The sequence below is a fragment of the Haemaphysalis longicornis genome, unplaced genomic scaffold (genome assembly GCF_048455015.1).
Source record: "Haemaphysalis longicornis isolate Haplotype H1 unplaced genomic scaffold, Haemaphysalis longicornis Haplotype H1 scaffold_16, whole genome shotgun sequence".
Taxonomy (NCBI): domain Eukaryota; kingdom Metazoa; phylum Arthropoda; class Arachnida; order Ixodida; family Ixodidae; genus Haemaphysalis; species Haemaphysalis longicornis.
Genome location: NW_027526266.1, coordinates 16,545,591 through 16,561,022, shown reverse-complemented (window position 1 = coordinate 16,561,022; position 15,432 = coordinate 16,545,591). Strand labels below are relative to the sequence as shown.

The 15,432-nt window shown below is 47.6% G+C and overlaps 1 long non-coding RNA gene across 1 annotated transcript in view; it reads left to right on the top strand.

Annotated features, from left to right (window-relative positions):
• LOC144166130 (uncharacterized) overlaps window positions 1–15,432 on the top strand; it is a 64,357-nt gene that overhangs the window by 36,387 nt on the left and 12,538 nt on the right. The window contains exon 2 of the long non-coding RNA XR_013321592.1: window positions 5,946–6,029. This is a non-coding gene — a long non-coding RNA (uncharacterized LOC144166130). The remainder of the gene's footprint in view (window positions 1–5,945; window positions 6,030–15,432) is intronic.

Sequence of the window (15,432 nt, the reverse complement as noted above, 5' to 3'; positions counted from 1 at the left end):
CAAAAAAATGCAACTTTTTGCCAACTTCTTTGTATCCAGGTTTAACTGTACATACATACATACATACATACATACATAGATACATACATACATACATACATGCATACAGAAATGCATACGCACGTACAGTCTTTTTCAAAATTTTGTGGGGGACGGCGACTATGGCCGGAGCAGGCGCGCTGCCGAGCAGGGGCGCTGCGCCTGCCGCTGTCGCCTGCTTACTCCGCTAAAGAAAGTCAGGGGAACTTTTGCGATTTCTTTCGAGGTATGGCTGGTGCGATAAGTGTGGTGGTGCCGGTTCCTCAGAGCAGGCGCACTCCGCTTTGCGCAGGACTTGTCGCGCCGGACACACTACAAAAGCAAAAGCGAAAGTTCCCCTCGCTCTCTTTATCCACGCAACCAGCCGACAGCTGCAAGCGCAGCGCCTCTGCTCGGCGGCGCGCCTGCTCCTGGCACGGTCGCCGTGGCCCACAAAAGTTTGACAAGGACGGTACACACGTGGGCATACGTACATACATGCATAGATGCATGCATACATACATACATCATACATACATACATACATACATATATACACACATACGCCCATACATACATACATACATAAATAAATACATACACACATACATACATACATACGCACATACGCACATACATACGTACATACATACATACAGACGTACGTTTTGACTGCACATAACCAGGTTTAGGCCACACAGTTGTCAGGAACAGTTACCCTAACTTGAAAATTTAACTTAACTTGAAAGCTACATAATAATATCAACATGATTGGCACGTTTCTACAGTTTTTGCCTACGGAAAAGCCAGATGCCGAAGTAGATTGGGAACTTGCCTGGCCCGGTGAAGCCGTCGCCGGGGCACACAAATCGGATTTGCAGAATTTCGAGGTCAGAGTTGAGACGGCAGGTGCGATTTTAAATGCAGAGCATTTCTTTAACTCACGATGTCACCCGGCGTTGGCGTGCCTCGGCGTCCGCAAAAGCCGTTCCTGGTGCGCCCTCTCCCCCACTCCTCCTCGCCTGCTCTCTGCTGCTCCTCGCGTGTTCTCTGCGTGCTCGGATCGCGTTCAGCAACAGGTGGGGCGCGCATGCGTCGTAGTTTGGCGCGGGAGCAACAACAGTTGTGGCGTGATCGTGACGTAGTTGTGACGTGGTCGTGGCGTGGTCGTGCCGTGATGGGGCGGTTCTCGGCGTTCGCTCTCGCTGTCAGTTTCTTTCGAACCAGATAAAATCGGGTATGTGTGGGGCTCCAATCCAGTCATCGCCTGCGCTCTCGTCAGATGCTGTCTTCGGAGTCAGGGTTGTACGGGATAGAATCAAGACCTTCAACCAGTGCTGTGACGCAATTTAATACCAACGTCGCAACACCGGTTGAAGACATCGTACCGCCGCCGGCGCAACCCAACCCAACCTAGTTAACGCGTGCGCCCCGCGAAAATGCTCTGCATTTGAACGTGCCCCTCGCGAGGGGGATGTTTTAAAAAATAGCAATGGCGTTACTCGAAGAAAACCTAGTACGTATGGTTTGCAGTACTGTGGAGAAGCGGACAGTAATTTTTACAGATACAAGCAACAACACATATGGCAGGGAAACCCTTAAGGTGCGCACTTAATCCCTTCGCAAGAAACTACAGTCATCGACCTTGTCTTCGAATCAGAAACAGTAATAAAGCAGATGACACGTGCAGAAAGGCAGGCCGGACCTCACACTGTCCCATTCGCCCTGCGATCATCGTTTATTCTTGTTCTGCAGTTTTGCCTCTTTCAGATGTGCATTTTTTTGAAGGCGCACTTGTACTGACTGCCAAACTTGCTAAATTACTTCTACTCCTACTCGTTCCGGAGGGGAGACTGCTGTGAACGAATTAAAGAGCGTCTACCCAAAAAAGTTCCATCTCATGCTCCGCGCATGAAAATTTCCCTTTCATTTTGTAACAGGATAATCTCTCATGAGATTTCGCAATGTAGCACACGGAACGATGGGCGGTGGTCAGGCGGGACGACGACATACTGATTGTAATGCAAACACCTGGTATAGCTATCGCAAAAGGAATTGCAGTGATCAGAATAATAATGCATTGACTGAGCGTTAATAAAGCTTACTTTTAACAAAAGTGTGGCTAACACATTCGATAAGGTGACAGTTAACAAATTATTCAAGGTGACGTAATAATCTAATTCATTGGTAGTATTAAAAGCCTGTTCTAGGATTTTTCTGTCTTGTTACAAATATAAAAAATGCGTGACATTGCTATTAAATGGGGGTATTTGAACGCGCCAGTACGCCGGCCTAAATTTAAGGCTTCAAGGTTAAGGCTTCAGGGTAAGGCTTCAAGGTTAGAAAGTGGAGCGGAAAATAGCTCCGCCTGTAGGGTAGCGGTCATAGTACCAGACGAGTATTCTAGAGATCGTTGGCCCAGTTCCCACCCGGGGGGAATTTTTTTCTCCACTTTTTTTCTCTTTTTTCAAACTCTTTATATGTTTCAATGACCTACCACATTCTTTTCAAGACTGCCTACTCATTTTGTGTTTTACCTTGGACACCCCACCCCGGTTAGCCTGGTTCAAGCTTTCCTCGTTTCGGTGGTTGATTGCCCATTCGACGGAATATTTTTTGGCAATTCACATTCGTGAAGTGCTCAGTACTTTCAAAGAAGGACGCAAGCAAAGGCAAGCAGGTGGTCTTCTGCTGCTGCATGATAGCCTGGAAGTGCCAGAAGAGGTTTCGGAGGTTTTAAATAATGGTCTCAAGCTCACCCTTAGCACCACATACCTGCCCATGACCTGGTAGCCTGAACCGTCACATCGCAAAAAATGCTCCCCAGGAGGACACAGACCGGTGTTCGTTGGAGGGTGTTGACGTGATCGCCAGGTGCATGACTAGTGGGCCTCCCATTCGTAAAACGGACACTACAAGGAAGGTGGTCGCCTTCTTTATGGACAACAACCTGCAGCTAACGCAAGCCGACAAAGTGTGAGGATTCGTGGTCGTGCCAAGCAGGACTTTCTCAGAAAAAGCGTTACAGTCCATAAAAAGAAATTTTTAAATGCATAGCATTTCTTTAACTCACGATGTCACTTATTCTTGGCGTCCGTAGTTGTCCGCATTGCTCGCCTCGACATGCCCGGCACAGACGTTACGCTATCGGCGCGATCAACATTCGATAGCGCGCCCAGGCACGTTTCAAGGACACTCTCTCCCCTCTCTCGGACTCAACGTGCGCCGAGGCTGCCAATTTTACTGCTGACGAGCGCTCTCTCGTCAGCAGTTGCCACAAGTGCAACAACATTAACGTAACCCAAACTACTTAACGTCATGCGCCCCCGGAAATGCTCTGCATTAGATCGTGCCCCTCGCGAGGGGGATGTTTCACTGCGTCGCCATGCGAACAGTTTGCCACACTTTAGTTTCAGTTCCGTATGTCCCCACCGCGGCCGTGGAGAGAAGGCGGCCGGCTGCGACTCTCGCCACCACGGCGCTGCGGTTGGGAGTTGCGCTAGGAAAGCGGGCGTCGTCTGCTAGCGGGGAGCGGAACGCGTTCCGCTCGGCACCTCCGGTCTTCGCCACTTCTGGCTGCGCACTGCCAAAAGAAATAACTTTTTTCCTGTGAAAGCAAGTACGACGAGGATGAAAAGCAATGTGTCTGCTATGTGCAAGGATCTGCAGCTTACCAGGTTAGCGAAGTGTGTTACTGACAGAAAAAGTAGTGCCCTAAAGATCTTGTTCTAAGCAAAAACGCACAAAGTAGATGTGCTAGTCCCTACAATTGTTAGCGGGAGGGGCACTTGGCTGAATTGTGTCAGCGGTTTTCTACAAAAACATTTGAATGCGTTGGCAGTGAAGGACCGTACGCCACAAAGAATTTATAAGTGGTCACTCGTTTCTTGCAAAGTGATTGCTCTTTTAGGCATTGGTTTTCAGTGGATGTAGGAGACCTGTTTTACTCTGCGCCTCAGAGAGAGCTATGTGCCTGTGTAAGGGAAGTTTTTGATGAGAACGGTGCTGTTAAGTTTCAGAATGCAGCTGGTGTGTCGTTCACTGGCTTCATTTCCTTACTGGTATTTTATCTTAAGAATCGTTCATTACGTTTGACGACGGCTTTTACCTTCAACGACAAGGCATATACATTAAGGCGTGTGTTGCCCCTGTTTTATGTAACATTTTTTAGCTTTTTTTGACCGAGCGTTTCAAAGCGCCTTCGAAGGAGGAATTGTCCGTAAGGTGTTTTGGTATGTTGAGGACTTTCTAGTCTTATTTAACAATTTGGGATTAACGACACGTGCACAAGCAATTAACCAGGTTTTATTCAGCTTTAGACTACATGGTAAAGGCTTAAATTTCACACATGAACTACCGTTAAATGGTGCGTTGCAGTTTGGAGATTGTAACACACAGTTTCAGAAGGACTACACCTGCTGGTTTTTTTTTTCACCCCGAGGAAAAGTGCACTGATGCGTTTCAGCTCCTCACACTCGAGGACAGTGAAGAGCGCCTTTGCAGGTTTACGCCTTGAGTCTGCTATCACGAGGTCGGGCTGTCACAAAATCTACCTAGCCTCCTAAAAACAGGTGGAAAGGATGGTTGCAGCTTAGTTTCCGGGCTCGCTGATTACAGCGGTTGCTAAATCCTTGCTTCAGGAGAACAAAGTGGTGGGAGAAAGGAACGGGCGGATTTGGAGCGCACGACAGTAAGGCCCTAAGTGGTGCTTTATGTGCACAAGGTATCCCACCACATGGAGACGGTGGCAAAACAACACGGCATCCCCGTTGTCTTTTCATACCTAGCAAGCTGTCTGCCCTGCGCCCACGCATTTATGCCACGGAGAAGTGAGCATGCGATAAGAAGCATGCCAGGCCACTTGTGAAGTGCTGCACCGGTGTGGTGTATGAGATTCCGCTTTCGTGAGGATTGGCCTATATCGGCCAGACGGGGTGGTGTAATAATGATCGAGCACGGGAGCATGAATTGGCAATGGGGGGACTACGCACTTGCCTTTACATTGCGGGAACTGTAAGGATTGTGTTGCACGGCTAAGTGATATCAGAGCCCTTCAATGCTTCTCTGGTCATGAAACTCCCGGCCAAATTTCGTACTGGGACAAAGACTACCTCGAGGGGCACCAGCGCAGATCAGAGGGCATCGGGCGGCCGCCGCTGCTCTGTAGCCATACCGGCAGGCAGGAACGCAGTAGCAGCATGCCCGTTCGCACCAAATTCTTTCGCCACTCACGAAATGATAAGTCCATTTGAGCGGCCCACGACACGTAAAGGGAAAGCGCATTGCTGATAAGGCGGCGAGCGTCTGTTTTATCTTACTCCATGGTCCGTTCCCTGCCAAACGCGCTCTGACCACGCCCCCGGCTGCCCTCCAATCATCACCAGCGCCGCGGCGCGGCCTCCCTAGGCGGCGTACGAAGCTCCCCCTTAGCGTGACGGCGACGTTTCTCGACCAGAAAGGCATTGAAGGACTCTGGTGATATCTAGACTTTGGGGAGAAGCCATCCAAAAGTGCGTCAAATACTGGAAGCTTTTATATCAAGAAATATGGTCATTGCTGGGTCAGTGATACTTCCGTTGCTGTCTTTTCCTCTGAGGTAGAATTTTTAACGTGTATGGCTTAGTGTGCAGGCTGGTGTTATCTCTGTATTTGTTGGGATGATTGTTTGGGAGGTGTGCAATAAATGGTTCACAGTGCGCATGCTAGGATTTTTTTGTGCTATATATGCGAGATGTAGCTTGTACATAAATCAGTTTAAGTAGCGCCCGCCCTGTTCGTTTTCTGTCGTCTGTCTTGTTTCTTGAAGCGCTAACCTCCGTTATAATGAATAAAAATAAACAGACATTATACGTATCACTTAGAGGTTACACCGGTTCTACCTTGTTCACGCAGTTTGTTTCCTGTCAATTGTTTTCTTATCTTTATAGGGAGAGTGCGGCACCTCAAGAAGTCGTGGGGCTCCACCGTTCCAGCGCTAGCACCAGCGGTACCATCGGCCAATGGCAGGGAAGGTGCGCCTCCACCTCCTACTAGGCAGTTATTTGCAAAGGCGAACAATGCAATTAATCGAGCTGAATTTCGCCGTATTGAAAGATGTGGGTTTTTTTGTCACTAATGAAGAAAAGGGCATAATTTTTTTCAAGAACAACCACGTTTTCAGTGCGTCTGGGTACTGCGGCGCCGCACAAAACTGAGCAGTGAAAGGTAGCTGCACCCGTCTAGCAAATGTAAACTTCACAAACACGGAGTCTTACGTCGTTGCTATTCAGTCTTCTGGCACTTTTAACTAAACGTAAGCTCACGCATGATAGAATAATTTCCCATATACAGGTAACGTGTACGCAATTAGAGCACGTAAATAAAATTTCTCCATAAATATATACGTAGTATCCGTGTATTCACGAAGTTTTTTCACCAACATAAATGGAGTAAAAAAGTACACACGGACATTGAACAAGCGATACAACATAACATTGGAATTTCTGCGACATTTAAATTGTAAAAAAACGGGGCTGGTCACTTTATATTCAAGATAAGATATCCATTAAATTCTTTTTTTGGTAATATTGCACAAATCAATTTTGTGACGTTGTAGATGTCCTAAGAAAGTGGGTATGCGGTGTTATAGTGTCTGGAATCTACCGTTTGTGCAAAAAAAGGTATTAACGATAGGTCTCTCTACCTAACATTATATTGGTATTCCTGAGGTCTCCTGAGAATATATAGTCTGAAGTAGAATTCAGTTTTATATTTCACACCATGCTTATATTTCATAACGAGAATAAACTGGAAAGTGTGTTGGAGTGTAAGAACGTTTACCGTTTCGAACAAGTCGGCCCTACGCGCGTCCTAAGAAGCGTTTGAATGTGGCGGATGGCCTTGTTTTGTAATAAAAGTTTATTTTTGTCTCCTTGCGATTACGTTCCCCATACCAGGTTACAGTAATTCATGTGAGGCGTAAGCTTGTAGTTATAAATTAACAATTTTACCTGGATAAAAGTACCTTCTGAAAGTTACATAGGATACCCCACGCCTTCGATAATCGTTTGGCCACATTATTCAGTTGTGTGTTTCACTTCATCTGTTGATTGAAAATCACTCCGATGTCTTTACTTCCCGCACAACTGCTATGTTCCCTGACCCTTACTATAGACTGAGGTGACGAAATACTATCTTTGGTACAGGTGTAAGTTAAACAGCTTTTTTGGAGGCATTTATTTCCAAGGAATTTATTTAATCCGTTTTAAATGTTTTGTAATTCAATATTCGCTACGTAAGTTTGTTCGAAACATTTGTGGACTGAAAGAGGAGAGCAGTGTCTTCTGCATACATCGTACACAAGGCATTTTGGTTAAGCCGGGTTACGCCATTAACGTAAATAATAAAAGGAAGTGGCCCCAGTATCCTTCCCTGTGGAACGCCGGATGTTATTTCTAAGGAGGAATGATTTCGATCAGTTATAACGCTCTGCTTTCTATATATTAAGCGCGAGATTTAAAGCCCAGGTAAAACAACGCGGATTCCTTAATGTTCAATTTTAACAGCTAATATTCTATAATATTAAGCGCGAGATTAAATTCCCAGGTACAACTACGCGCATTCCATACTGTTCAAGTTTACAAGCTAATATTCTATGATTGATTCTATCGAATGCCTTGCGAAATCAAGATATATACCCAGGGTCAAAAGCTTGTTTTCGCAAGAGAGAGAGAGAGAGAGAGAGAGAGAGAGAGAGAGAGAGAGAGAGTAACTATAATGAAGACCAGCGATGTTAGCCGAGCCGTCGCGCTCTCTTGCTACGCTAGATGAGAGAATAAAAACAAAAGGAAAAAATGTGAAAATAAAAATATATCATCTTATGCACCCAAAATTTTCAATCACAAAACTCTGTCCAGTTCTGTGCTCCTGAGAAATTCGAAGAGAGCTTTGATTGCGCGTGTGCCCTTACTGGTACCCGACTAAAGACCCAAAACAACGCTCAGCTCAAGTCCCGCACCAAGCTGCCTGCAAAAAGATAATATCAGTTTCTGTGTGTGCACAGTGTACCTTGGACAAACGCATATTACATGATGAATATCTTCTCGTGAGCCACATGTGAAATAAAGAGGTGAAGCTTCCTATTGGATTTCCAACAGGCAATGTGCCGTGTATGCAAAATTCGAGCATAGCCTATGCAGAATAGTTTCCTCGCGCTGGCTAGGCCCAGGTGGCATTTTGAATGTGCACTTGGGATCAGTAACCTGAAGAGTTGCATATTCTGCCTTGCATCACTCCAGGTAGACATCTTCGCTTTGCATGCGGTTGATCAAGCGGGTATTGCCGCATCCTTTCTCGTGAATGGAATTGGCAGAGCTTGATTGCAGAAATTGTGGGAAGCTGCGGCGGCTTTGTCAGCTGCGCCCATGCCGGCAACTCTGCAATGGGGAGGAATCCACTGCAGATCTACTCCATGTTTCTTTTGCATGGCTTGTAAGTGGAAAAGATTGATTTCCCAAGCTAGGTTTTCTTTTCGAAGCGTTAAGCTCTCGACTGCTGACCTGGAGTCTGTAAAAATAGGCCGTTGATTGGCCATCTGCAATCGAATATAATCAAAAGCAGCGCGCAGTCAATCCAGCTCAGTTACTGTTGTAGAGGGCTTGTGGCTCAGTATGGCGCAGATGGTAGTGAGCGACGAGAAATCGAGATCCCCATCGCCGACGATGTAGCCGTCATTGAGCCATCAGCGTACACGGGAGTGGGGCCTCTGTATTTGTTGTTAAAATTGCCGCGAACCATGCATTTGGTTTGTTTATTTATGTTTTGCTTTTACCACCGGGCTGCGCCGGTCTCTTTTGTCTGTGTGCCAAGAAAAGCGCGCGTTCTATTCTTTATTTCTATGCCGTGCGTGTTATCTCTTTCTCTTTTGATAGGGAGAGCGCTTCCAGCTAACGTCAGCAGCCGAGAATAATATTCTTTGATCTAGAATGTTCTTATGTAAATCGATAATCCGAGAAGCACTCGCACCGAAAGGTAAAAGCGTGCAGAGCGGACGCCGCGGTATACGACTCTTCAACGCTCGCCTACGCACGTCACTTTGTTGACTGCTGCTTCACCACCTCTGTACTTTTTGTGTTATTCGGGGAGCACAAGTTCGCTTCAATAAACGTGTTTTCCTTCAAGACGACTGTGTGATATTTGGCCTCGTGACATCTGGTGGATCTGTTCGATACGCACCCTTTATGCCCCCTCCTCCTTCTGGAAACCGAGAAGCGAGCTCAAGCCCAGCAAGCCGCCGACTTCAAGGTTTACAGGCTGAGTTTGGACTTCTACCGGAAAGAACTAAGAGGAAGACCGCCGCATCCGACGAGATTGTGCATGAAGCAGCTCCCCCCATCGTCTTGGAAAACCCCCGGAAAGCACCATCGGTCCGCGGATCTCCCGGTGAAGACCCTGAGGACTGGCTGGAGAAAGCAAAGCGCTTCCAGACCTTGAACAGGTGGGATGACGAGCAATCCTTTCGGCATGTGTTCTTGTATATGGAGAATGCAGCTGGAACTTGGTTCGAGAACAACGAAAGCTCCCTGACTGACTGAACTCTCTGTAAGAGGGAGTCCCTGAAAACATTCGCCACCGTCGTGCGGAAGGAGGGAGTCACACTTTTGTTGGAAGCGCCACGCAACACCTCAAAGAAGGGGTCGTGATTTTTGTTGAGGAGATGAAGCAACTGTTTCGCCGCAGGGACCCCGAAATGACAGAAGAAAAGAAGTTACGCTTCTTAATGCGCGGAGTGAAGGAGGAACTGTTTGCTTCACTTGTCCGAAATCCGGCCAAAACCATCCCCGAATTCGAGAGCGAAGCCAGCACAATTGAGAAGCCACCACGCGGGCCACATTGAGTATTCATGGTGATGGTGAGCAGCGACACCGCGGACCCCGAGCTCCGATAAAAAAGCTGCGTCCAACCGTGGAAAGGTGTTGAAAGGTAAAGGGTAGAAGCCGTAAACGGAGGCCGTCGGAGCCCTAGTCAAGCTCTGGCCGATGAGCTACCTGTCTGCCTACCATGCAGGGAGCTCCGGGACCTCATTCACTACCAGGGTAAGGTCAATGAAGAAAGAACCCCCGTCCTCTGCTTTATAATAAGGTGCATAGTAATCTCTAAACCCCTCTTTTCAAATCAACGGGCCCCAAAAAGGGCAAGCACTGAAGGAATTATCAAGCCTACTTTAAACCTGCTTTTCACCAATCCCGACAACTTTTCACGCTTTCTAATAATGCAGGCTGCTGATAAGGCAACGCCGATTACCAGTAGGTCTGTGTTCTTAGTAGCAAAGTTTATTGAAAGTCTCGTAGGCAAAAACTACCAAGCGAAAATACTAATCTCCGGTGACCTGCTTATCGTAGTGAACAACAAGGACCAATCGAACACCCTATTGAAGCAAACGAAGTTAGCCGCCTTTTACATCACTTTAACTCCCCACCGCACCCACAACAGCTGCCGAGGTGTCATTTACGAAGCAGAACTGATAAATGAAACTGACTATGACATCTTTGAAGGTTTGCGCGAGCAGGGGGTAACCGCTGTTCGACGCATCACAATGAGTCGTGACAGAAAGGAAATAACGACAAAGAACATCATATTAACCTTTGGTCGTTGCACTTTGCGAGAGTTTGTCAACGCTGGCTTCATCCACTGCAAGACCAGAGTGTATATACCTAACACGCGCGGTTGCTTTAAATGCCAGTGGTATGGACACTGAACCAATGGGCGCCGAGGGAAACAAACGTGTGCTAAGTGCGCCAGACACGACCATCTGACTAACGAGTGCAAAGCAACACAATTCAGGTGGAGCAATTGTGATGGACCCCACGCACCATATTCTCGCTCTTGCAAGATATTCAAACAAGAAAAAATTACCCCCACGTCCCCTCGTGGGAACCCTGGTGTGATGCGACGCTGAGGGGGTTCAAGCGCAAGCGGAGAGCAACCGTCGACCGAAAGGCCGCCAGAGAGCGGCACACCGGTTATGTGTGCAGCGCGCCCGAAGGAGAGGAGACCACGGAGAGAGAGTGGCGCGGCTATGACGCAAGACTATACAACACAATCCACTTTAATCCAATCCAAACCAAATCCAATTCAATCCAAGTCAAGCCAAGCCAAGCCAAGCCAAACCAATCCAATTGAATCCAATCCAATGTCCCTCGCGAGAGAGTGTTCGCTATCGGAGAGGAGAGGGGGAGAGTGGCTGCGGAAAACAACAACGGACGCATGCGGACAACAACAACGGACGCACGCGGACAACAACAACAGACGCACGCAGGAAGGACAGGGCCGCCGACAAGAGATGCTCTAAGCATCGCATCTAAAAGAGATTATCAACCTCAAAGCACTCAGAATCTGTCACTCCTAGAAGCGCGTAAACGGCATGCACTGCTCCCTTCAGGGAGCTACGCCGACGCAGCCCGCCGGTGGGTGGGGCGGCGTCTGGTTTCCGCGGGTGCTCAGGTCAGCGAAGCTGACTTGGTTCTGCCTACGCTCCCCGAGGCGCTGCCTGTGGCAGCCCAAAACACTGCTGCAACTCCTGCTGCGGCTTCAGGTGTTGCGCAAGAACAAAAAAACGTCGCAACTGGCGTTTCAGTCGCCACTCCACGCACTCCGGCCTCCGAAGCACCAGTGGCAATGGATGTGGAAGAGGGAGGCTCCTCTTCCGCAGCCATGTCCAACATATCAAAAAAGGTGGTGGCGGGATCTACTGCCATTCCATCATATACGTTGCGGGGCCTCCATCTCGTCAACGCCTCAAAACTGCGATTATGACATGGATAGTACGCCATCTCGTCCTGCATCCCAGTCGTCAAAAGAGCATCGCGGCAGTTTTCGCAGAGGGAAAAAACCCCAGGCTCCCCGAGTCACGGGCCCTGATTCAGGCGAGCATCGCCCAGAAAACCCCTTACACAGCACTGTAATCCTCCTAGGCTTTATTTGTTGCCCAAAGTATAATGCAATGGAACTGTAAGGGCTTAGTGAAAAACGTCGATGAGATATATGAAATCCTCCACAAATATCAGCCGAGTATGATGTGCCTACAAGAAACACACCTGAAACCCACCCAAACCAACTTCCTCACTCAAAATACAGTATTCAGAAAAGACAGAGACAGCTGGACTCACTTTTCTGGTGGCGCTGCGATTGTCATTCAAAAATCTGTCCCCTGTCAATTCCTCCAGTTATTTACTCCTCTCGAAGCAGTGCCTGTCCGGGCAATAATTTTTAATAGGCTATTAGCAGTCTTCTAATTATACATTCCCCCTGACTAATACTTATCAAGTTAAGATTTGGAGTCTCTAATAAATGCGCTTCCACCCCCTTTTTTTTAGTAGGGGATCTTAATGCTCATTGTGAACTCTAGGGGTCTCAACGTACAGATACCCGTGCCGCTTGCTGGAAAAGATTGTTTTATCATCCGGAGCTTACCTAATCAACAAAAAACAGCCAACATACTAGAGTCAAACACACCACACATATTCACACATCAATTTGGCTATTAGGTCTTCCATTCTTTCTCCGACCATTGAATGGGAGGTTGACACTAACCCCTACGGATGTGACCACTTCCCAGTTACCCTCAGATATCTAGACACATGCCCCTGCAGTTCAATCTCGCATAAAAAGTAAAGAGATTCCGGCGCCGACTGGGAAATGTTTAAGGAAAAGTCAAAACTCTCTTACTCAATCATCAGACACTTGGGCATCGATGAATCTTGTAACTTTCTTACGTTTAATATTAGTGTGCTCGAAGTGCCATTCCCCAGGCATCTTGTGGTACTTCTAATCTGAGGGGGCAATGGTGGAATGATGAAGGCAGGCTTTCACGACAAACACAGAATAAGGCCTGGGGTGTTCTTCGTAGATACCCCACTGCTCAGAACCTCATAGTTTATAAACGCGCCAATGCCATGGGAGTGCGCATCCGCCAAGAAGCAAAAACCAATAGTTTGAGGTCTTTTATATCATCTATTATTCTTACACTAACACAGCCAAAATATGGAATAGAAAAAGGAAACTCAAAGGACACAAGACAAACAATTTTCCCCTTGTCATCACCGCAGGCAACACGCTTGAGCACCAGGAAAACACGCTTGGAAAACACTTTGAAGACGTATCAAGTTCGTCACATTACACGACCACATTTACACAGTATAAAAAGTCCGCTTTGCAGAAACCCGTACGGGAAAACAAGCCATCGAAGGGCTCTTACTACTCTCTATTCTCGCTCTAGGAGCTTCACGCTGCCCCGGCCACATGTAAATATTCATCACCTGGCCCCGACCAAATCTCATACGAAATGATACGAAACCTCCACGTGGGCACAATTGACGCTCTTCTTTCCCTCTAGACGCTTTCTACGGGCGCGGAGGGAGTCAATAATTGTACCAATTCTGATGAAGGCAAGGATCTGTCCTCTCTATATAGTTATCGCCCCACCGCCTTTAGCAGCTGTCTAATCACGCTGCTTCAAAAGATAGTAAATAGACGACTTAAGTACTTCTTAGAATATCTCGGAATCCTCCATAGCTGCCAGGCAGGAGTTTGGTCGCGCAGATGCACCACTGACCAATTGGTGGCCTTGGAGTCGTACGTCAAGAATGCATTTGTTCACAGGCAGCACTGCATTTTTTTCTTTGATTTGGAAAACGCGTATGACACGCATGGCGTTATGGCATCCTGCGCGACCTGAAGTCATAAGGTGTGTCAGGAAACATGCTGAACACTCTAGAAAGCAACCTGTCTGAGCGTATCTCCCGAGTAAGAGTTGGTGCAGCACTTTCGGAAATACACACACAATAAAACAGACTTCCACAGGGCGGGGTACTCAGCTGTACACTATTTATCATTAAGATGAACAATCTTCGAAAGGCACAGCCGCCACCTATTCTTTACTCTGTATATATGGATGATATACATATCAGTTTTAAATCCTGTAACCTATCCGTACGTGAGCGGCAGGTCCAACTGGGTGTGAACAGGCTTGCCAAGTTGCTGACGAGAATGGCTTTAAGGGGAACCCCGAAAAAAGTACCTGTGTTTTGTTATCGAGGCAGCGTAGTATAAGGCCTGAAATTGATATTATTTTGAATAGTGCAGCCATTCCGGTAAAGAAGAAACATTCGTTGGTGTTGTGCTAGACGGACGATTACGTTTATTCCGGAGAATAAACAGCTAAAGAATAAATGCATCAGGGCGATAAACATACTGAAAATCTTGTCCCACCGGTGTTTTGGAGCATAGAAAACGTGCCTTCTGCATCTCTTCAACAGCTTGGTGAGTTCGTGACCTGATTATGGCAGTGTCGTATATGGATCCGTCACTAAAACAGCTTTAAAAAGAAAGGGCCCATCTCCCCGCCAGGGCGACTCGAGTAAATGCGTCGCATAGGGGGTGGGTGTATTGCGTTAACGTTTAGTGTTTGGGGAGTTGTTGTAGTGAATGCGTTGTATCAGCAGCATCTTGACGTAGTTTGAATGAGTCAAGGATATAAGGCGCGTTCGTAGCCTTTCATTCTGTGTCGGCTTTGTGGCGCAGTGGGTAGAGCACCATGTACCTTGCGTTCCGCCCGCAGGGTCGTGGGATCGGAACCAGGTGCCGGTAAGTATTATTTTTTTATGTAGTGTAGGGGGACGGGTGCGGACCTGTTGTTGAGAGCGAGCAGGGTAGCGTAATGCGGGAGAGGAGGAGTGGGGGAGAGGGCGCACCTGGAACGGCTGTTGCGGACGCCGAGGCAGGCCAACGCCGACAACGCCGGGTGACATCGTGAGTTAAAGAAATGCTCTGCATTTAAAACGCTGGATCCAGTCCTCCACCTAGGGCTCCGGCCTGCGTCCGGTGTCTTTCGGACAAGTCCCATCTAAAGCCTATATTGTTACGTGGCGGCAGAAGGAATGAGGCGAAGCATGGGGCAATGCGACGCGATCTAGTTACAGTACCAGATGACCTATTCGCAATATATACAAAACAGCTGTTGCAGAGCGTTCGCCTAGGCTGCACGCCCCACATATAGCTCTTCTTCGTCCTCCTTCATCGGCCCCAGCGGCGCATACCCTACTGCGCCCTTCTTCGTGTCCTCGTGACAATATGTTGAGTGTGACCAATGGTGCTTAGAGCACCAGCGGACGTATACAGCAGTAATGTATGCTCTCAAGATAGCAGCGTTGACTAATCATCCATGTAATTTTATCATCACTGACACGTCGGCTAGCAATCTCTTTTCTAACGGTCCATCTATCACCATGCCATTCCCCTTCCGAACGGGAATGCAGGCAAGGAACTTTGGGTCTCATTTATTGACTTATACTAGACTGCTCCTACCGACCTCGTTGCCCCATGGGATCGGCATCTAGTGTTTTGTGATGTATCTCTTAGACAAATCAGCAAAAGAAA